This window comes from Crocodylus porosus, unplaced genomic scaffold (assembly GCF_001723895.1).
Source record: "Crocodylus porosus isolate Cpor-Errol unplaced genomic scaffold, CroPor_comp1, whole genome shotgun sequence".
NCBI lineage: Eukaryota > Metazoa > Chordata > Crocodylia > Crocodylidae > Crocodylus > Crocodylus porosus.
The window spans coordinates 17,141,831-17,163,633 of NW_017728918.1; the positions used below are offsets into that span (position 1 = coordinate 17,141,831).

A 21,803-nucleotide genomic window follows, 5' to 3' on the forward strand; every position below is an offset into this window, starting at 1 on the left:
ATCCTCACAGGGCTTTGGTGAAGTTAGAAATGATCATTCACAGGTTTCAGGTTCCAGGTTTGCTCACCTCAGAAGTGTTGGGCTTTGGTGTCACACTCAGATTATTGCTGCGGCTAGGAACAGAAATTATACATAAACCAGTATATGTGATTGGTGAACACAACAGAACTTCTGTGCACATAAATCACTTTCAGAATTGCTGGAACTGGTTTAAGATAAACCTGGATATATGTAGTATCAGATTTAAGAGATTTAGGTTAAATTGGTTTATTGAACTTCTGTCCCAGACCCCCTCCAGATTCAAGTTAACTCACAGTCCTGCAGCATCCCAGGATGCTTTGCAGCCCCCACACAAGACCTGTCTTGCAGGGTAGGAGCGCAAGCCTTGGTCCAAGCTATCTGCAGCAGCCAAGCAGGGAGGCGTGCTCTAATTCCCCCTGGCTCCTGATTTAGGCCACTGTGGGCACGTGGCTGTATTTCCAGAATCAAAAGTGAATGTTTGTTCACTTGCTTATCAGTTCAACCTATGCATCTTAGAGTAATCTGCAAAGATTGAATTAATTCAGCCTTGGGCTTTTTGACTATCTGTACTTAGCCTAAATGTGGTATAATGGGCCAGACCTTGGTTGAAGCTATGCTGAGTTACAGCACATAAAGATTGTGGTTCACTTTTACACCCCTTATTCTGATACCACACACCTTTACCGGCTGTTTGCAGATATAAAGGTGTTTTACGAACGCTACACTCCCTGAAAAACATGCTGTTGGAGTGACTCCCTGCTTCCTCTGAATGTGCTCTTACCCCTACTGCTCTCTCCTCTTCTCTGCAGTCCCAGTTTGAGCATTTCTTGAGCCATCCCAACTCATGGTATTCCAGAGATCAAATAACCCAAGCAGAAGACTGGATTTTTGTTGGGAGTACAGGTTAGTAACTACAGGGTCAACATCATATTTGAGCTGTTTGGGCCAAATTCTCTCACTACAGTATAAATCATGAGAAATGTCATTGAAGGTAATTGGCTTAACACTAGTCCATAATGGTAAGGAGAAGAATTAGATCCTTCATGAACACCTGAGAGTTATTCATTAGCTTTCCCACTCATCCTTATAATTTTGTGAACTATCAGCTCATGACTAAAACTGGGCAAAGTTCTTGTATGAAGCATTTAATCAATAGGAAATTAGTTTTCTGGATTTAATATTTGTTGTGTGAAGTACCAGCTTTACACAGAAAACTGAAGGATAGTATTTTCCTCAAAAATCCCATATGCTAGAAAACAAAATATTTGTATTTGGATATGCTGCTATACTGCTTCATTGGCGTTATAATTTAGTTGCCTCATGTCCCAAGCTCTTTTCTATGGACAGTCTGGACTACATATCCCATGCTTCATCTCTTCTTCATTCTCAGACTACACATATGGTGTATTATGGGAATCAGTGACCATTGTGTGTCACAGAAGATATAATACTATCACGAAATTTGGGGAAAATGAAGCTTGAGGTACCAAAACTATGACTACCAGAAGGTACCATAGTAGTGGTTAAAATACTCTGGTTTTTAGCCAAAATGTTTTGCTTTTCAATTTTTTGTTCTCTGTGTGGAAAAGAAAGCCCTATCAGCTCTGGTGATGTCAGAGTAAATCTTTTCTTTTTCAATGAGGGTAATTCCTTTGCCTCTTTGTCTAATGTGAGCTAGGGAGGCAGGATTATTTTGAAATATAGGCTCCTAATTCCTGTTCCCAGATCTGACATAGACTTCATGTAAGGCTAGGGGGAAGTCCCCATTTCTTTGTGTAAATGTTCTTCTTTATACAATTGGGATGATAAAACTGTAGAGTTTAAATGAGGCAAAAGAAATTAAGATTTCTGAAGCCCTTGGAAAAAGCTAGCATTTAAGTCATCTCTATAGATATACAAAGATTAGCATCTACTAGAAATCATACTCGGCTTACTGGGCAGCATAATATACCAAAAAAGTTTCAGAATTCATGAAAATAGTTACATATCAAGCTGGTCAATAACCCCTCTTTACTACGTTTTTGTACATGCCCCAAATAAGACACACACTTTGTTTTGAGAAAGCAGAACTCAGAAAGAGATTTTTCCTGTGTCGTGGCCAAAAGCTGACTGAATGGAGCAGCTCGCTCACCCTCAGCCAGCTCACTGGCTACTTTAGGCAAAAGCTAGAGTTTTAACTCTCTCACAGCTTAGCCAAAAGCTGCTGCCAATTCTGCAGTGGCCTTAAGAGTGTTAAAACGGGGCTCCGTTCTTGCTGAATTCTGGTTGCAGAGAAGTGAGAAAAGCAACTTTCAGCTATCCTTTTTTTTAAAAAGTCTTTGAATGTGGATCACATGCATTGCCAATGCCCAAATCACTGGTTTATAAGGAGTCAGGTCTCCCTGTTCACTGAGAAACCTTCCTTGCTAAACTGTCATAAGTTTCATCAAAGAAAAGTCTTTTAAAAATATTTTGACCAGCTCAGTTTAGTATATATTGATCTATAATCTGGTCCTTTTTCCTGCTGCCTTTTGCAGGCCAGTTAACTCAGCTATTAGTTCCTCAGGCAATTCAATTTCCACCAAACTAACTTCAGTCTAACAGCACAGACAGGAAAACCAAAATCCTCCATCCTCTGGCCATTGAAAGGAAAGTGTGACTGTGACTTTCACTGCAACTTTTCCCCAGCACAACAGCTTAGCTTCTTCTCCTTGCAAGCTGGTCTTCCACAGCTGGCTTCCTTTTGCTTTCTCACAGCTGAATGGCCTTAACCAGGAGGGCTGCCACTTCTGAAGGGGGCAGGCCATCCTGTTGCATAATTTTATTGCAGACCCATGCTAGTTAGGAAAAAGCCCAGGTATTCATTGTATTCTCATTCTCAAATACTGCACACTACATACCTGGAGAAGGGACATGAATGAGGCGGAGGGCCTCGTCCTAACAGAGAAGAGGTGTTCTTTCAGTGGGCTTTGTTGGGGTGAGGCTTAAAATCAGGAGTTAGATCTATTTGTGATGTGAACTGGGCCCAACAAATCTGTTTTAGAGAAAGCACCAGTATGAGATTCCCAGACAGGTTCATCATCATGGTTTTTAAAAGAAGAACTTTTTTTGTCTCTTGGCTGTTATAAAATTCCTCCAAAAATTCCTATTTTCAACTGTTTATCCTAGATCTAATAAAACCCCTGTGTTTTGTTTCGGGGTTTGTTTTTTGTTGCCTTATTTTTTTGGTATTCTTGCTTAAGCTTTTTCCTTATTAAGTACAGCTGTCTAGTGTGTTGCTATTCTTGATACATTTTCCTTATGATCTCCCCTGGTTGAGGCCTCAGTGGATGTGTCCCCATGAGCAGGAACATGCGTTTGTCCTGGGACAAACAGCACCGGCACAATATGTGCCACTGCTACTGGTCTCTGGAGAACACCCATGCACGCAGGCTCTGGCACACGGGACAGTGCCCTGAGTGGGAGGCTGGGGCCACCACCTGGGCTAGCCCCAGCAGCCTTACTTGGGGTCCTGGAGGCCTCTGGGTGCTGCAGCCATGGCAGTCTGGCAGCAGGGAGCCTCGCCAGTAGCTGGAGCATGGCTGTGGCTGGCCAGGCTCCAGTTTTGGGCAGCACACACTGCTGCTATATGCACTGCCCTGCTTGTTTTAGGCATGGCTTTTTTTAACACTGGGTTTTCCTGGATCAACCCTACCTCCCATGCTGCAAATTAGTAGTGTGGGGAAAGCCTGTATGTGTGGCGCATACGGTGCGTGGAGCTGCAAACGGGTCTCAGCGCCACATCCTGCATGTGTGAACTCATCTGGATGCACCCAGTGTGTTTTGTAGACATGACCCTTATCATAGAGAGATTACAGCCTAATCTGAGATGAGACTCAGGAGTAGGCAAGCAGGAAGAAGAAAGGAGGGTATTGAAAGTGAAATCATGAGGGGTACTATTGCTCACCATGATCATCCCAAATCAACCTATATTTAAAAAAAAAAATTAAATGAGCTAAATTGATGTAATATACGTTATGCTCGAGGAGGGAGTAACACCATCCTAGACTACTTCTCATTTCAGGGAATACTTGGACCTTCGTTTCCAGTAACTGAATCCTAATAACATATTTTTGTCTATATTATGTCTACCAGGGGACCCCAAGCTGACTGTTGAGCCATTCTACTTTTAACCCCCTACAAGTTTGCACAGTTATATTTCTTTCATATTCAGCCAGTTTTCTACCTGGCATCCTGTTTTGCCACCCACTTCATGACCTCTTGGTTTATCCATTCGGTACGATTGAATTTTGCTGTATCCGACCACTAAGTTTCCCTTTTCCCATCTTAACTATGATGTCTTTCAGGAACTTCAGTAGATCAGGTCTATTATTTATTTATTACAGACATTTATGGTTAAACATAACCTGCCTGATTCCATGCTGCCTACATTTAACCCAACTGCTTTCCCAGGTGTTCTTCCCACTACATACTTGAAAGTTTCCAAGATTTCCCCTAGAACAGATGTTAAACTCACTGGTCTCTAGTTTCCTGGTCTTTAATCTCTTGACCCTTTTTAAACTAATGGAGTTGTATTTGCCACTTTCTAATCCTCAGGAATCTCCCCCCATTTTTAAGAATGTCAGTTAATTTCATGCCTTGTACTAAAGCTAGTGAAAGAAATTATGTTATACGGAACTGGGATTTATCTACCTTAAGTACTCTCAATTGTTTCTGAATAACAAATTCTGGCTTTAACTATACCTTGTCTTGTCTTTCTCCCTAAAAGAATTGATCCATTACCTAGCTGGTGCTTCACTTCACTATCATTTTTTTTCTAAGATAAAAGGGAAAGTAACTGTTTAACAGATCTATTTACTCCCCTGTGCCCAAGTATAAGCTCAATTTGCAGAGAGGGAAGATATGGCTGCAAGAAAATTGCAGTTCCTGTAAACTTTGTTATAACCTAAGGGATCGAATCTCTCCCAACATTTCCCTAGAAATGCAGATAGACCATCAGCTTGATGTAAAACCATGAGCAGGAAGGATGTAAATGTCATGGGATGGCCAACAGTTGATAAAGATAGGTGTAGAATAGGGAATGAGTGGTTCAGAGGTGGTTGAAGGCACTCCTATTGAGTGCCTTCTCCTTCATGCTGTCTTTAGGAAGGGAACTAATTGCTATGTCTGGCTCCAAATCCATACATACTTAATACAAACATGATAAACTACTCACTTTTTGAAGTGTTTTGCTAAATGGGGCCCAGGTCTGCAGGATGAGCAGAAACACAATGGTGCTGATCTCATCTTCTTGGATGCTTCCCCATGTCTTCAGTCTCTTCTGGTTTCTAATTCCTTGTCAAGAGCATCCTTGGGAGCCCCTTGGAAACTTTTTTCCATATTGATTGGAAAAAAAACCCCTCAACTTTCAGAATTTTACCCTTAAGTACAATTTGACAATGTTTCATTGCAGATGTGTATTTTCTGTTTGTGGCAACCAAACAAGCAGATAGCTGGATTGCCATGACATTTTTCAAAAGCCCTATTTTTATATTAAAATTGTTTCAACAGAATTGTTCAGACCAGATTTAATTCCCTTCTAGCTCTCTAAGGCCCCCCTGCCTGACTGTAAGCTAGCTCTTCATTGGAAGCTTGTCTCCTCAGGATTGGGTCTTAAGAGAGAGGCAGTTCTTCAGAGTTTTATTACATGAAATGCTCCATATGCATCTGTACTATTAATTTCAACTGGATTCATAGATTCTCAGCATCTGTGAAATCAGGCTGTAAATAGGAGAGTTCAGTTTGATCCTTTACACATCATCAGCATGACACTTTCAGCCATCTGGGACCAGGATATATTTGGGAAAATATTAAGATAAATTAAATTTAGAAACAAATTTTGCACAGATTTCCATGGGAGGGAATGAGTGGCAGAGGCTAATTCAGGGAAGAACATGATTCTTGATTTTTAATAAAAAACAAATCCACGTAGGAGTTTTACTTATGCTAAATTTCCATGATATTAGAATCATTTGGGGAGACAAAAGGGCTGGAGTTCTACTTAAAAGGCACCTACATGCCAGCATTTTTTGTCCTTGCATAATTAAAAACAAATACCCAGCTGCAACAAGAGATGAGGGATTTTGCTTATTTTGGAAGTAAAGTACACAATAGATATAAAACTATTGTTTTTCCAGTCCTGTTTCACACAGGCAAGGGCTTGCTTCATATTCCTAGAAACTGCGCAGTTATTACTTTTACAGAATATTTACTGTTTTTATTTTATAGACACCTAAAAAATAATGGAAACACGGGAGAGACTCAAAAGGTATGTCTCAGCAGGGAAACAGGCATTGTCTTTGTGCTGCCATAAATTTTTTTATGGCGTCATAAAGGCCAAGCAGCAGAAACCCATACTGCTTGTCATACCACAAATGCCCAAAGTCTGTGGCTGTAACATAAGTGGTATAAATTTGTGCTGCGTTATTGTAGCAGACATCTGTTGGGTTTATGGTGGCAGAGCACGGGCAGCCTGAAGCTGCCTATGCTCTCCAGACACTCTGGGCAGACACACCCCGGGCTTCAAGGGCCTGATCCCATGGGCTCAGGAATTCCTATTCCTGTCATGCAGTGGATTCGGTGCTGAAGCCCTGGGAATGACTGTCTGGGTTCCCCTTTTTGGATCTACTTGAGATGCTACATCACCGTAGCGATGATCTATGGTGACATAGCTTATCGCTACAGTGACATAGCATTGGTGGGCACTAATTGATGGCACCACGACTGCACAGTAGCAATGAGTAGTAACACATAGTAACTTGTTGCTACTCTGTAGTAGGGTCGAAAAAGACCCGTGCGCTACTGGGACTGTGCAGTACTAGCAGTTACCACACAGTCATTTCATATTTGCTAGGTACTTGCAGTACCAATTGTGTGCTCAGGGGTAAGTGTACACAGCCCCCCGAGTGCCTCTTGACACTCCAGTGAGGCGCCGGTGGTGGGACTGCCAATCAGCTGATCGGTGGTCCTGACCCCAGGACTGCAACCAAGTACCCCAGTGAGGTCTTAGGGTACATCTGTGTAAGCAGGGGACGAGCTGCCCATTGTCCCATTCATTGAACTTGCAGGACAATGTGCAACATATATTTTGGAAGGAATTGAGGGCAGAAATGTAAGCAAAAATGTCAGCTCAGAAAGACAGGGAAAGGAGGAGGGAGAAGTCTGGACAGTAGGCAGATGAAACTTTAACAGTAGTGCAAAAATATTACAATGGAAGGAGCCAGAATAGTGTGAATAAGTGTTATGCAAATGATTTCCGTGAAAGTCTAAAATTACTTAACAGTTCTGCTCTGGTCAAATCTACTAAAAGGTAATATTATATATTCTAATTCAATCTATACTACCTAACTTAAAATAACTTAAACTAAAATACCGTAATTTCTTACTTCAACTCATTTACTATTATCTACATATATAAACTATTATCAATATAGCATTCATTTTTTTTTATATTTATATTAAAAAAACCCAAGAAGAGTAAGGGTTTAAGCACAACTCCTAAAATTTTTATCTCCTAATAGTTCCATAATTTTGCATTTTCCAGTATATAGAAATATAGAACTAGAAGAGACCTCAAGAGGTCATCTATTGTATCCCTATGCTCTGAAGCTGGACCACTTTACCTAGACCATCCCTCCCGTACATAATGTTATCCTCTAACACTTTATAGAAATGGCCATTAGAAAGCAGAGATATTTTCATGACCATAAACCTCTTTCTCCTTCACTTCACACAGGCTTGCTTTTAAGTAACTAAAAAATGCTCTATTGTAAGATTTTCAAATGTGCCTACATGACTGGGGTTCCAAAGTGCTATTTTCAGAAAAGACTGAGGGACTTCAAGGTCTTCAAGAGGAGGCTTGACAATGACCTGGCTGGTGCCATCTGGCCTCGGTCCTCTTTCCTGCCAGGGGCAGGGGGTTGGACACAATGATCCACTGGGTCCCTTCCGACTTTAGAAGCTATGAATGTTAAAGAGCCCAAGATGCATTGAAATTAATAGGACGTGGGCTCTTAAGTGCTTAAGTCACTTTCAAGGAACTGAGGTCTAAGTAATTTGGATATCTTTTAAGATTTTATTCCTAGCAATATTTTATAGCTGCTAGGGTCTCTCTTACAAGCATCACATTCCCCCAGAATCTTTCTTCCTGCATTTTTCAGCACACTAATAATTTATCTTCTCACATGCCATTCATTCTTAGTGCTGTTTCTTCTCATTCATTCTCTTGCTTTGATTTCCCTGTCCCTTGCCCCTTCTGTAAACCCCATGCAGCACCCAGATTTAACAAGTCTCTCTCACTCTGCACAGAATACATTCTTCTGTCAACACATATGCTTCTCATTCAACAACCTTGTTATGCATTCAACGATTTTATTGCCACTACCTTGCTAGCATTGTTAAAAGAGAACACCAAAATTTCTTTTAACTGGCCTTGAACCACTGTCATTACAGGTTCCAGACTGCAGCCCAGTGTGCAACCCACACTTCACCACAAATAGGAAATGAGAAATGCTGTAGTATAATGAACACTATTGAATTTTTACAGCAGCTTAACACAAGTCATTTAGCTCAGGTGTTTCAGGAATGGTGAAATACTTGAAAAATCCAATGGTCAGTGCCCTCAAGCTTTTTCTTTTTCATTTCTTTTTCAGTATGTGAATGAATTTAGTTCTCCTGAGTCTGAGACAACCAACTGGGAATCAAGAATGAGGCCCCATATGGCTGAACACGCCAAAGTGAACAATGCATTCTCTTGCCCAGCTATTATTGGTTATTGTAAATAGTAAACAAACTACCTGGGTGACTTCAGTGTAACCAGGATATTATTTTGTGTATTCAGAAACTTCAAATTGTGCTCAGTGGGTGTGTCTATACCTGTGAATTAGCATATTTTATGCACATTAAAGTGTCATAAAGAAACCGTGCACTTTCACTGATGTACGTTAAAATAGGCTAATGAGCCTTTTTCTAGTTTCACAATGGAGGCACTAAATTTAATGTGCATTACCAAAAGTGCATTAATGAAAGTGTAGACATGCCCAGTGTCAACCATGTGAGATTTGGGTAAGACCTCTGAGCTTACTTCTACTTGTGCCTTCAGCCTATGTTGCAGTTCATATTTTCATAGGTGACAGATACAAGAGAAGTCAAGACAACAACGTGTCATACGTAAGCTGCCCACTTTACTCTAACTTTCATACCCACCCAAATAGAAATCTCAGTAAGGTAAAATAGATTGCGCTATAAATCAAGCCCGCGTCTTACCATGAGCAAAGTGACTCTTTAGAGCTGGGACTGTCTCTTACTATGACCATGAACAAGTGTTCATTTCTATTAGGGGAAATATTTCCACCAGTAAAAATATTTTTCTGGGAATGGGAATAATACAGGTGTTCAACCTACTGCCACTCCCTTTGTCCTGCTCACTGTGCCTTCACCAGATTGGTATGATCCCTGTCTGGGGGAGGCGTGGGGAGAAGTTGCTGCTCCAGTCTCTTCCTTCTTGTGGGGAGTGAAGCAGGGGGGAAACACTCCCCATGCCGTCCCCAAACTGGGGAACAGGTGGGAAGTAGCTTCCTCTACCCTGCTCCCAGTCTCCAGGAGGGGAAATGTGCTTCCTCCAGGAGAAAGATACTCTAGGTGTCAACCTAGAAGATTTTCCTTCTGAGAGAAATTCTCTCAAGTATCAATACTTGTAGTTCCTTCCCAGTCTGGTCCAGGAGAAGAGGGGAGCAGTGAGGCTCCTAGCCCATTCCCCAAGCCAAGGAAGGCCTCGTTTTGGAAAGAGGCTCCTTTCCTAGAGCAGATAAGGTAAAGCTCCCAACCTGTTCACCAAGCTAAGGATCTCTGGTCTGAGGAGCAGGCAGGGAACTTCAGGGACTACTCCAGTTCTTCCCAGGACCTGTCTGGGAGGGTACTGGAGCAGCAGGAACCCTGGTCTGGGGAGTGGGCTGGGGGGACAAGGAGTGGCTACTCTGCTCTGCTTTCAGTGACTGAGGACTGTGGTTTGGGGAGTGGGTAGAAGGCAAGGAGTCATTGCACTGCTCCCCATCTAGACCGGAGCAGGAGGGGACTGGAGCAGCCATCAAAGCTTCCCACCCATTCCCCAGAGCAGGGATCCCTTGCCTGGGGAACTGGAGGCAGGGTGGGGTTTGCTCTGGTGCATCTCTCCCCTAATGGTCCAGACTGGGAGAGGAGCAACAAGCATTAATTCTTCACATAGAAGATCCTTCAGGTTCCCGGAGGGGGTCTGTGTTTCCCCTGGGAGAAACTGAATAAACACTTGTATGCGTCTTGTTTCTATCGGGAGAGTGGTGACTCTCCCTGTAAAAGTATAAGTATATCACAGCTGTATGTGATATATATGTATGTGCAATATCCACTACAAAGGGACCCTACTCTCACATTCAGCTTTAAGGTGTAAGGATCATAGTCTTCATCACTAGAGCAGTAAGTTATATTTCTGCTAATCAGAAATATAACCTTAAAAATGTTATGTTTACTTGAGCTTTGCAACCCAATTCCAAGACATCCACATCAGCATCCAAATTTTATTCAGATCTATGGTTATCCTTCCATCACCAAGTACTACTCTGGGTCAGTTTCAGACTTTGTGGGACTATTTCCCTGAGTTCAGTTAACTACTAGGTGCATAGGTGTTTGCTGGATTAAGTCTTTTGTTTTTATTTTAAATATATAGTTGTATAGAAATTTTAAACTTTACAGAATTGGCCATCTGGAGCTTTTGTGATCTTCAACCATCTCTCAGTTCGCTTTTATTTTAGAGCAATGAAAAATAGACCTGAGAAAATTAATCCTAGGAAATATGACTGATGCTTTGGCGGACGGAAGGTTATCAGATTTTCTGGCAATAAGAGCAGTAAAAGAAATGGATACCCTCCTATGCTTTCAGTGCTGCCCAGTTTCGGTGTTTTCCTGTGAAACTGTTTTGAACTGCATCAATGAAAGGAGGTCAGGGTTTTTCCCCTTTTGTTTGTTCCCTAAACAGGCAATCTCTGTTTAGGGAAATATGTTTAAATTCAGTATTTTTGTAGATTTCATTCAATTTCCATCAGAGTTAAAAATAAAGGCTGACAAATTTACAAAATGTGCTTGAATTACACCAGCTATGTTGATAAGGGCCACAGAAATGCCTAAAAAAACTAAGTAAATAGACAGGTAAGGGATATCTTGTATCCTATTTTGGGAAAAATCAATCCTGATGGGAAATTTTAGCAATATATGCATCCACATGCATCAATGAATGCTTGTAAGTTCCTATTGTGATGCTCTTTGGCCTCTTTGTTAACAATACAATGACTATGCCAAGAAAAATGTGTGTGTTTTTCTTCTAATAAAACACAGAGGATACTCATCCAATTAAAGCACTGCATACTATATGTGGGGCCTGTAATTTCTGGAAATATTTATTATTATTTAATGTCAAGAAAAGTGTCTTTAAATAAAAAGGCATGTTTTGTTTTCCCTGAGAAAGCAGATTTGTTTTAAGACCATCTAACTGTACAAACTCTGAAGAGGAGAAGCAACCATATCTCCACTAAACTTCTTAGTTTTGACATCTGGTTGGGGTCCGCTGGGAGAAATGTAAGTAACAGTTTACCACATGGATTACAAATGTGCTGAATTGCAAGAATGAATATTAAATGAAAATATCCATAGCACCTGCAGCTTGTCCTGGACTATTCCCCTTGAGTGTTGTGGGTGGGTTTTCTGAAAAACCCCTAGCGAGATGCAAACTGCAACTGCAGCTGCTGGTAGTAGCAGCTTGTATAGTGTTACTGAAGAGCTTGCAGATTCTGTTCCATTCAGTGAATCAACATTGATCGGTGCTGCCAACACACTAAAGAAGAAAGGGGGTGGAAGAGGATTGTAGGGGAAGGATTATTATTATTAGAATTTTTCCCTTGTGTTTTGGATGATCAGGAAAATTTTAAAAATAGTGAACATGAAGTAATTTTAAAAAGCCAGAGATACACATGATGAAATATAAAGCCAGTTTGATGTATCTGGGCAAGAAGCAATGCTAACTCTGTCAAAAGGTCAGGCCTGTTTTTTCTCTATAGAAACCCAGCAACTGTGCGAGTTTTGCTGACTTCACACGCAATATCTACACAACGCTACACATATGTGGCACTTGGCTTTATTTCAAGCGCTGTGTTAAAAAGGATTCAGTTTGGGCTAACTGTGGGTCTTTCCCCCTCACACACCTTATTTTGGTGTTTAAAAGAAACCGTGCTAACTCTGCATATGCAGATGTTAAAATGGAGTGTTTCATTAAAAAGCATCAAACTGCCTGTGTTGTTTCAAACATACAGAAAAACAGGAAAGAATAGATGCTGAATGCCCCCTTCCCCCCTTCCATCTCACTAGCTTGTCTCTCCGAAGCACACTCATACATTTAGGCATGTTGAGGTAGATGGGAAATCAAAGTCAGATCAATGCTGGCAGCACTAAAAGGGAAATATTACTGTTGTTCCTTTGGGTTTTATAATGTCAAGACAATAAAAAATATGAATGTCAAGTGGTGCTTAATATATATCTATTTTTTTTTCTGTAAGATAATATAAATAATATTTTTAGCCCCGAGAAGCTGCCAACATACTCTGTTCTGGAATTTGTGTGGGATCTTACTACAAAATAGAAAGGAAAACCTCACACACGTCTCTATATCTATCTGTTACAGCCCCTAGGGAGATGCCAAGTTACACAAAGTTTAGAAAGGAGCCGGATGGCAAATACCTGTTACCCAGGGGCTTATTGTTAAACTACGAATTCTGTGAAGAGCTACTTTAAATACTGTGCTCCCTCTGGAGGTGATTTTTTAAATCTTATTTTTAGAGTGTCACAAGTATACATTATGTTTTGAACTGGACTAAAGGAAGACCCTTACATTGAGCTGACTGTATCTAACGCTAGATGCTGCAACATTGGATTTTGAACCCTGGTAAATTATAGTCTCTGGCACATACACACGATATATATTATAATCTACCGGCTCATGGATGGAGGCTCTGGCTCTGATTCTAGGTTCTGCCCAGCCTCTTCTCGGTCCTGCATAGAGGGCAAATGTAAATTTGTGTCACCTTTGCTCCCAGGACCAACATTGTAAACTGGGTGAGGGACTGAATTGTGAGGCAGAGCTCTTGTACTAGCCAAGGAGCGAGCCCTGCAGGCCCAGATAAGAAGAAAAGAGAGAGATCCTCTCTGCTGTTAGGGAAGGAAGGGCAGTTATACCCTTATACCTGCTCTCCCATACTTTTACGCATGCTTCTACCATATTTTTAACAGCTCCCAAAAGACTATCCAGCACCCTTGATTTCCCAGATTGCAGAAAACACCTTGGCACATCTCTCTCTCTAGCACTCTCCTTTCATACCCTGAGATACAGCCACACCACACCTCTCCTTTGGGAACTTCCCGGCAGCCACGATGGCAAGCCTGTCGTCTCAGAAACGCTCCTTTACACAAAGACACGGAGAACTGGCTGGTTTCCAGGTCCTTTAGACATCCATCCTTCCAGTGGTTCAGCTCACTGCCCAGTTATACAGAGTCACGATAGTCTAAAATCAGTGTATAATGTGTGAAGGTGCTGGGATGCAGCCTAGAGCTTGGGATAACCTCTTTGGAGAGACCAGTTTAAGAGAGATCTCAAAAAAGGCAGGGGAGGCAGCAGAAAATGCTGCCTGGTCCTTACAGAGGTGCACAGTATTGGAGAGAGAACAAGGAACATCCTTCCTTCCCATGTGATGCATCAAAATCCAGGCAAAATTCAACTTGTTCACTTGCTGAAGCACAGTTTCTATCCTGCCCCTGCTTCTGAGAACAAGTAGTGACTCAACAGCTGCACACAGGTAGAGTGGACACCTTGGCCCTGGGTCCTTATGAACTGGCCTGCACAGTGGTACTGGTGTGCAGAGGATCACAGGAAGGAGAAAATGCTTGCGTGTGTCTGGAAGCTGTGGGAGGCATTTGCAGTGTGGCTTATGAGGCAGTGCAGTTCTGGACCATTTGCAACATCAGATTGCAGTGAAAAGGCACAATCAAGGTTTACGGAGTGATTGGGAAGTGGGAGAAGCTGCTCAGATTGCCCCCACACTTGTATGCTGAAGGCTTCATGAGACATTTGTGTCACACATTAAGGAGAAAACGACCTCCTGGAGTTTCAAACAAATGGCAACAGTGATCATTAGAGGGAAGATAATGAGAGGCAAAGCTACTTCATGTGTCTACATCTCACTGTTCCTTTTTACAGGACACCTGGGATCTGGCAATACGGGCTTCAGTTAAGTGAATATGCTCTGTTCTGTTAGACATGTGCAGCCCCTGGAGGTTCAGAGTACTCATCACCTGAAACTGGTTACAGTCATTTCAGGGAAAGAAGTACAAAGGTTTTGCTGCACCTGAATACGGTAGCCCTTAGAAATGAGGTTAACCACGTGGTACTTATAGCTCCTGCAAAACTTAGGGTCTTGTCTAAGGCTTAGCAGAATGCACTCTAATCTTTCACCAGAAAGCACAGATGCATCTGATATTATGACCTGTTGGACCTTGTACAGAAGTGTACTCCTGTATATATTGCTATCACGGTGTGAGGAGGGAGTGGAAAATTAGATATCCTGTTGCACGTGGACTAAAGCAGCAGCAAAACAATGCAGTCCCAACAAGAACTGGGAGGTTTATGTATCTACTTGTTTACTGGCCAATAGCTTATTCTCTGAAAAATATGTCTTCTGAGGGCTGACTTGAACTGTTCACGTATTCAGGCTGAATTCAAGCAAATAGTTTGGCTAAAGGAAACAGGAAAAAATAAAAGATAAATCATACTGTTTCATTTTAAGATTTTTTAAATCAAACATTTTCACCGTGCAGCTTAAAGAAAAATGATTAGGGATAAAAAAATGCTTACCGTGAATAAAAAGAAAAGAATTTAGTGAAGGTTGAAGTAAAGGTTTTGCTTGAATTAGAAGTATTTTTTTAATTTGTTTCTCTGAGAAAAAAATGAAAAAAATTACTTTTTGCACTGACTTATAATAAAGTGTGTTTTGATTGTTTTGTTCAATGTATCTCTAGATCCAGTATTTAAGTAATAAAAGTCTCTGAGAGTCTGAAATAATTCCCAAAAGAAGATGTTGGAAACATCACTATGCGTCATTTAAAAAACTTAACTCTAAATGTCGCTTAAATACAATCCATACAATCTCACAAAGGCAAGCACGATTACCCAGATAACATAGTAGCATTCCCAGCTACATTTAACGTGTATAATTTTCATTGAACTATGCCTTTCTGAATATTACATGCAATATAGGTAATGAACCTATGTATCTTCATATGAGAAGGGAAGTCCCATCAGAAAAAACCTCAAAACCTATTAATATAAGAATATTTTTATGCAAAGTGTCAACTTTGGAAAAGAAACTCAATTTGACCTCCAATTTGGAATATATTTGAAAGATGAACAGCACAAAATTGAAGGGCATTTTAATTCAGAAAATGGATAATGACATCAAACATATATTAGGCATCACCTATTCTGCTAAAATACTGTGAAGCGTGTACATTCCTAACTTTTGTACATTATGAATAAAGTAAAGTAATCAGAGTTACTGGTAATTGCCTTTTTTTTTAATTGACAATTTTGTTTTACCATGAGATTATCAGAAGTGTGGACCTAGAATGCCTAATGCCATGATTTGGGTATGTAAACTGGTATAACTTAAAGCTATGAATTTCAGCATCAAATGAAAAGGAACTGGAAGAACTTGTATTTTGGTTTAGCAAAACTTCTAATTAATCCTTATGCCTCCCACCCTCTTTATATCACAGTCCTGGAAACTGTGTAAGTATTGTACATAGATGTTTCTTTTACAAGGGTTATTCTAGTGACACCTGTTAGGATTGATATGGCGAATACTGCATCAACATTTCCATTGATTTGGTTTATTACCCAGCTGTAAAAACTCACTATAGGCTAAGACTCAGTGAATGACAACTAAATATAAAAGCATAAAAGGGAAAAAAAGAAGACAGACCCATTTTGTAAGTTTCTAGAGGGCAAAATAAATTTAGATGAATTAAAAATAAGGTTTCAGGAACCTGCTTTACCCTCCTATAAAATATGTTTTTTCCCATATGTTGCAAGGTTTTGCTGTTTGTTTTTTTAAGGCTATTAAGTGTTCTGATGCCTTTACTTATTTTAAAACATTAAACCAGTCAGGTGATTTCAAATGGAAAATGGCTACTGTACATATTCACTACTTATTTTTCATTAAGACATTTATCAGTGAGTTTAACAGAGAGTTGAGGAGAATGTCTAGTTATGGATTCAGAGAGTAGCAAACACCTTGTCTTTCTTTCTGATTGGGTGGGAGAGATGTCATGAATGGTTTTTCCTGTTATAATATAATTTTGCAGTATGGAAAAAGTTAAGATTCATTGTCAAGTATAAAGTGGTGGCACAGGGGTCCTGGCAAATTCAGTCCGCAGAAATTCCAAAGAAAGGCATAACCCAAGTGAAACACATATTTTTAGGTGCCTGATCTGCAGTGAATAATTTGTCTCACCCCTTCAGGGGCTAAAAGCACAAAATGCAACCATATGTCTGGGAAATGCCCCAGCTAAGGTAAGACGAGGACCTGAGACCTGGTTTAAAAATCAGGAGTGCCTTGACATTTGCAGAGGTAAGCAAGGCACTTATTTGACTGCTCCAGGTGTGGGTCATCTGTGTCAAAACCCCTTTCATGAAGGAGATGGATGCAAGTGCTTACAGACTGGAAGCAGTTTTAGCCTGAGAACGAGGACTAAAAAATGTATTACAGAAAAAGGCTATGCTCTGCAAAGGATTGGAAATTAGTGCTAGGTCAATATAAATCACCTGAGATCAGACATGTCCCTTGGAAAGCAGCAGATGATGCACATGTAAGTATTGGTACTAAACCTGAGATCATTCCTTGCACCTGACTTAGGGGGATGCACTGTTAATTCCATTACAGTAAATTGTAACTTGATAGTTACACACAGAAATATTTGAGTGAACGACCTCAGCCCGGGTGACTTATGCTATGCTCATCAAGGCAGTTGATCTCCTGTGGGATTCCAATATTTGTTTAACTCCTGTGGGTTTGCTAAACATGTTATAAATAATGGAGCGGGTATCACTTTCATCAACAAGAAGGAATGACTGATTTGTACAGCCAAAGTTTCCATGAATGCAGACAATACTGTCAAAGGTAAAAATATGAGAACAGCAAAATATATGTTTCTTACTCTAACTGGCCTCTCATAGGATACAGAGTATAAGAAAAATCTAGGGTCTGATCCAATGGCCACTGTAGTCAATGGAAAATTGTGTGCTGACATTCATATTGGCTGGACTGGGCTTGTACGTCAGCAGAATGAGAAGAGTTGTGAACTGGGAAGGAAAGGCTGCAATAGCACTCTGGGAAAAATATTAGTGTGTGATTTATATATAAGGTGAAATTTAAGCTTTTATTTTAATAGTCGGCCTTTTATGTTCTAGACCTTTGGTTAAAAGCCAGCCATCATGGTATCCAATATAATCTCTAAACTTAATTTTGCAACCATTACTCATTTTCAGTAGCACATGCTCATTCAGTTGGCTGCCAAATGGATCTCTTCATATACAGACTCTGGCCAAAGACCTTGCTGACATAACCCTATTGGACACCAAAAGATAACTTATATTTTACACTTGAAGTGGATAGATTTGATTTAATTGGTCTTTTCTGTCTCTAATTATTACCCTTTTAAATAAAGGAAAAAAGTTTCCAACAAGTCTAACAAGGTTGAAAATTGAATGGTTGATGTTATGTACCTTGAGCGTATTGAAAAACTTAATATAAATAGAATCAGACCTTGTGGTAGAGGTGATATCTTTTCTTAGACCAACTAGATTTGGGGCAAAAATAATTCTTTAATTGCAAGCTTTTTGAAGCATCCTTCTCTAGGCTTAGGGGAAAAAGATTGTAAATGTTCTCCTACGTGAAAAAACAAAAGTTCATACTTCATAGGAGATTTAAAGGTGTCGTAAAATCTCCTGTTTGGAACAGTTCATTTTATGCAGGCGAGGCTCAGAGAAAAGTTGGAATAGTTTGTTTGAGGTATCAAAGCTGTTTGGTGGAAGCAGGATGTAGTCATATTTCCTTCTGGTTATGATGGTTCATATTTCACAGAAGAGTAGAAGGATGAAATGCTCTTCTGGGAGGGGATTTCTTATGTGGTGAGGTATCTCAGGGCACTGTGATGATGCAAATTACCTTGAACAAAGGCAGGAGCAGGGTCTCGGGTGGTCAAACTCACTGCCTCCTTGTAAAATTATGACAATTTCGTTTTAAAAACCTCTAAGCTGAACCTGCATAAAATGAACTGTTACAAACAAAGGTGTAGGTTGTAGCTGTATCTGTCTAAGGACATGGGCAGACAAGGTTCTCTGGGTAAATCTGATACCTTTTATTAGACCAACTGAATAGCCTAATAACCCATTTCCTAGCTAGGAATCAATGGGAGCTAGGCACCTAGGTGCTTTTAACATCAGGCTTCATTTCTCATTCTCCACATTCATAAGGAAAAGGCATCCCACTGAGTATACAAAGGTGTCCTACACGTTTCACTGGAAATGAGGTCCCACTTTTAACATCGTTTCCTAGTTACATAGTTTTTAAGGGCTGGAAGGGACTTTACAGTTCATCTGGTCTGGCCTCCCTGCACAGGAAAGACTGCTGGGATCAGATGACCCCAGCAAGATGGGCACAAGACGCTTTTTGAAGATGGCCAGGGTGGGTGACTGTACCACCTCTGTGGGAAGCCTGTTCCAAGCCCTCACCACTCGACTTGTAAAGAAGTTTTTTCTTAATTCTAGTCTGAAGTGATCTTCAATCAGCTTGTGCTCATTATTTCTTGTCTTCCCCTGGGCGGGTCTTAGTGAATAGTTGCTCTCCCAGGCCCTGATGAACTCCCCTGATATACTTATAGCCTGCCACCACGTCCCTGTTGAGTTTTCTCTTCTCCAGACTGAACAGTCCCAAGTGTCTCAGCCACTCATCATATGACCTGGTCTCTAGGCCTCTAATCATGTGTGTGGCCCTCCTTTGGACTCTCTAGAGCTTCTCCACATCCTTCCTGAAGTGCAGCACCCAGAACTGGACTCAGTCCTCCGGCTGCTGTCTCACCAAGGCTGAGTAGAGCGGGAGGATGACATCTTTAGCCTTGCTCGAGATGCGTGCCAGGGTTTGATTAGCTGTGCTGGCTGCAGCATTGCAGTGGTGGTTCATGTTCTCTGCAGGTAGTCCTGATGGTGGCCTACCATGACACACAGGTCTTGTTCAGTTGTGGTACTGGCATGAGTGACTGGTGCCTCCTGAATCTGGGGGGGCACCTGCAGAAGCCACTGCCCATTTCTCTCATGCTGTAACACTGCCCAGGACAAAAGCAATTCTGCAGTTGTGCCAATATGAACTGGAGAAGCTCAAAGGGTTTTTGTATCTCTCTGAAGCTGTGGCCCCTCTTTAGATTCTTGCCTGTAACTCAGAAACTGAACTGGCAGCTTTGTTAATTGAAGTTATCAGTGCTTTACCTTTTAAAAAGTTAACCCATTCACTCTCACTTATAATTACTAAAAAAAAAAAAATATTCAGTCTAGTTTGATTGTGTGTATGCAAGTAAAAGAACCAGAGTGTGTGTTGAATACTTACTACTTGGAAGAGTATTGCACTAAAAGTGTTCGTTCATACTTTTTTTTAAAATGGTGATTTTCTTTTACCCATTCTCACAATTGTTTTAAAGCTTTGTTTGACAAAACTGTTTTGGTCACAGCAAAATAAACTCACGGGTACTCATGAAATGTGTATTTCTGTGAAGGTGGAATGGTTCCAGCAGGGATATTGAATTCTTCTCTTATTTACCTCCTTTTGTTTATAAGTTTCAGTTATCCATTTAGAGGCAGAAATAATGTTACATGACATGTCTGACCAATTGCATTAGGCCAGTAATGAATGGCACATAGGCAAAGCTGCCATTGAGATAAATGACCTACACACTGAAGTATGTTGACAAAGTGTTCACTTTGACTAAGGCAAAAAACTTAAAGGCTGTTTGTGAGCCACTCCTTAACAAAAATAAAGCCCGATGTATAGAATCAGTGTTTTTCTATGACCTGTACAATATGTTCATGCTCTAAGCTCCCTTTAAAGCACAGGAAGGCCTCTCAGCTTCCAGTTTGTTCTGTTTCAAAAGAATTTACTGGAATGTATAAGAATTTATCCTGATTGCCAGGATCCAAGTCTCTGGTGATCTTCTTTTTGCTGTTCTGGTTTCCAGTAGTGTATCTTTTTTTTATGGAGTTTGGATTGTGAATAAGGCTGACCTGGAAGAAAGTGGGGAGGGAGGTGGATTAGCTATTTAGCAAATGGCTTGGCCCCTATTGCTGTGCTGTAATGCACTTTATTTCATCTTCGTCAATCACATGCAACTAAACAAAAATGTGTCAAAGATTATCAGAATCCTTTGTGCACTGTTCATTTTCCAGGATTTTTTCTGGGTTTTCTGGGGGGTTTTTGGAGTTGTGATTTGGGTTTTTTTCCCTTCTATAATTTCCAAGGTGTGTTGCATATATCATATGACCAAGGAATGCATAATAATAAGTGGCCTGAAAATAAACCCAGTAGACTTCAATTAGTTAGAATGACTGAATAGACACTGATTATGATACATTCACATAGAGGTAATCTGTACGCTTTTAACATCTGTACCATCCCCGCTAAAACATATATTATGGGATTAGTCCTTTTCCAACCCAGTCAAGGCACATTTTACCTTTGGCTTCAGTACTGGGACCTGTATAGATTACGACTAAAAGAACTATCATAGCTGTAATTCCATGTAGGTTAATTGAGAAACGAGACTAATGCTCCAGATGGATTGTTGACCACAGAGGACTTGCATTACAGAATTAGAGCCCAGTTATTCAAAACCCTGTAATTATTGTTACGTTTATATATCAATCATATAAATACTGAACAATACCCTTCTCTACAAGTAGTCCTGATGGTGGCTGACTTGAGGAATATGGTAACAACTATAATCAGAGCCATATTTTTTGGTGTACCTGGGTCCAAGTAGACATCTATGGAAACAGATGATATTATAAGACATTGCCCCATATTCTGTCTCCAACAGTGGCAAGTGATAAATGGGGTTTAGAGGGAGAGCATGTGAACAGGGCATATCTAAAGTAATCCATCCCTGTCACACACTGTGTGGCATCAACCACCTCTGGTTTTGGGGTTTAAAAGGATATCTCTCTGAGAAGCTACCATACTGAATAAGTGTATTAGGGTTAAGCAGAAGTCTGTGAATACCAGTGGTACTTGAAATGCTCAAAAGGACATTCAGGAACTTGTGTCCCTAAGGCTGTTTAGACTGCAGATAGCAGTGAGAAGACCATCTTTAAATGAACTAGCTTGTGTCCTAGAAGCAACCTATCTCTAACAGTGTGGAGCTCAGCAAAAGCTAATTTACACTACCAAATACATTTAAATTAGTAACAATTCCATGAAACCCCATCATCAGTATAAATGATATCACCATTGGGGCTTTTTATTTGTGTCTACATTAATAGCAAGAATATGTATTCTGGTTCCTCTGTTCTGGGAATACTATAGATAAATATAATTGTGTGGCTTCCTTCCCTAACAAAGTGGTAAGAAGGAACCATAACAGAAGCTAGT

At 40.5% G+C, this 21,803-nt stretch overlaps 1 long non-coding RNA gene across 1 annotated transcript; it reads right to left on the minus strand.

The window, feature by feature from the left end:
* Positions 1 to 2,108: 2,108 nt before the first annotated feature.
* On the minus strand, positions 2,109 to 19,622 carry LOC109312187. The gene is made up of 3 exons (XR_002101721.1): positions 19,611 to 19,622; positions 18,375 to 18,381; positions 2,109 to 2,209 (listed from the first exon to the last, which is right to left on the minus strand). It is a non-coding gene; the product is annotated as an uncharacterized LOC109312187 (long non-coding RNA).
* Between the last annotated feature and the right edge of the window lie 2,181 nt (positions 19,623 to 21,803).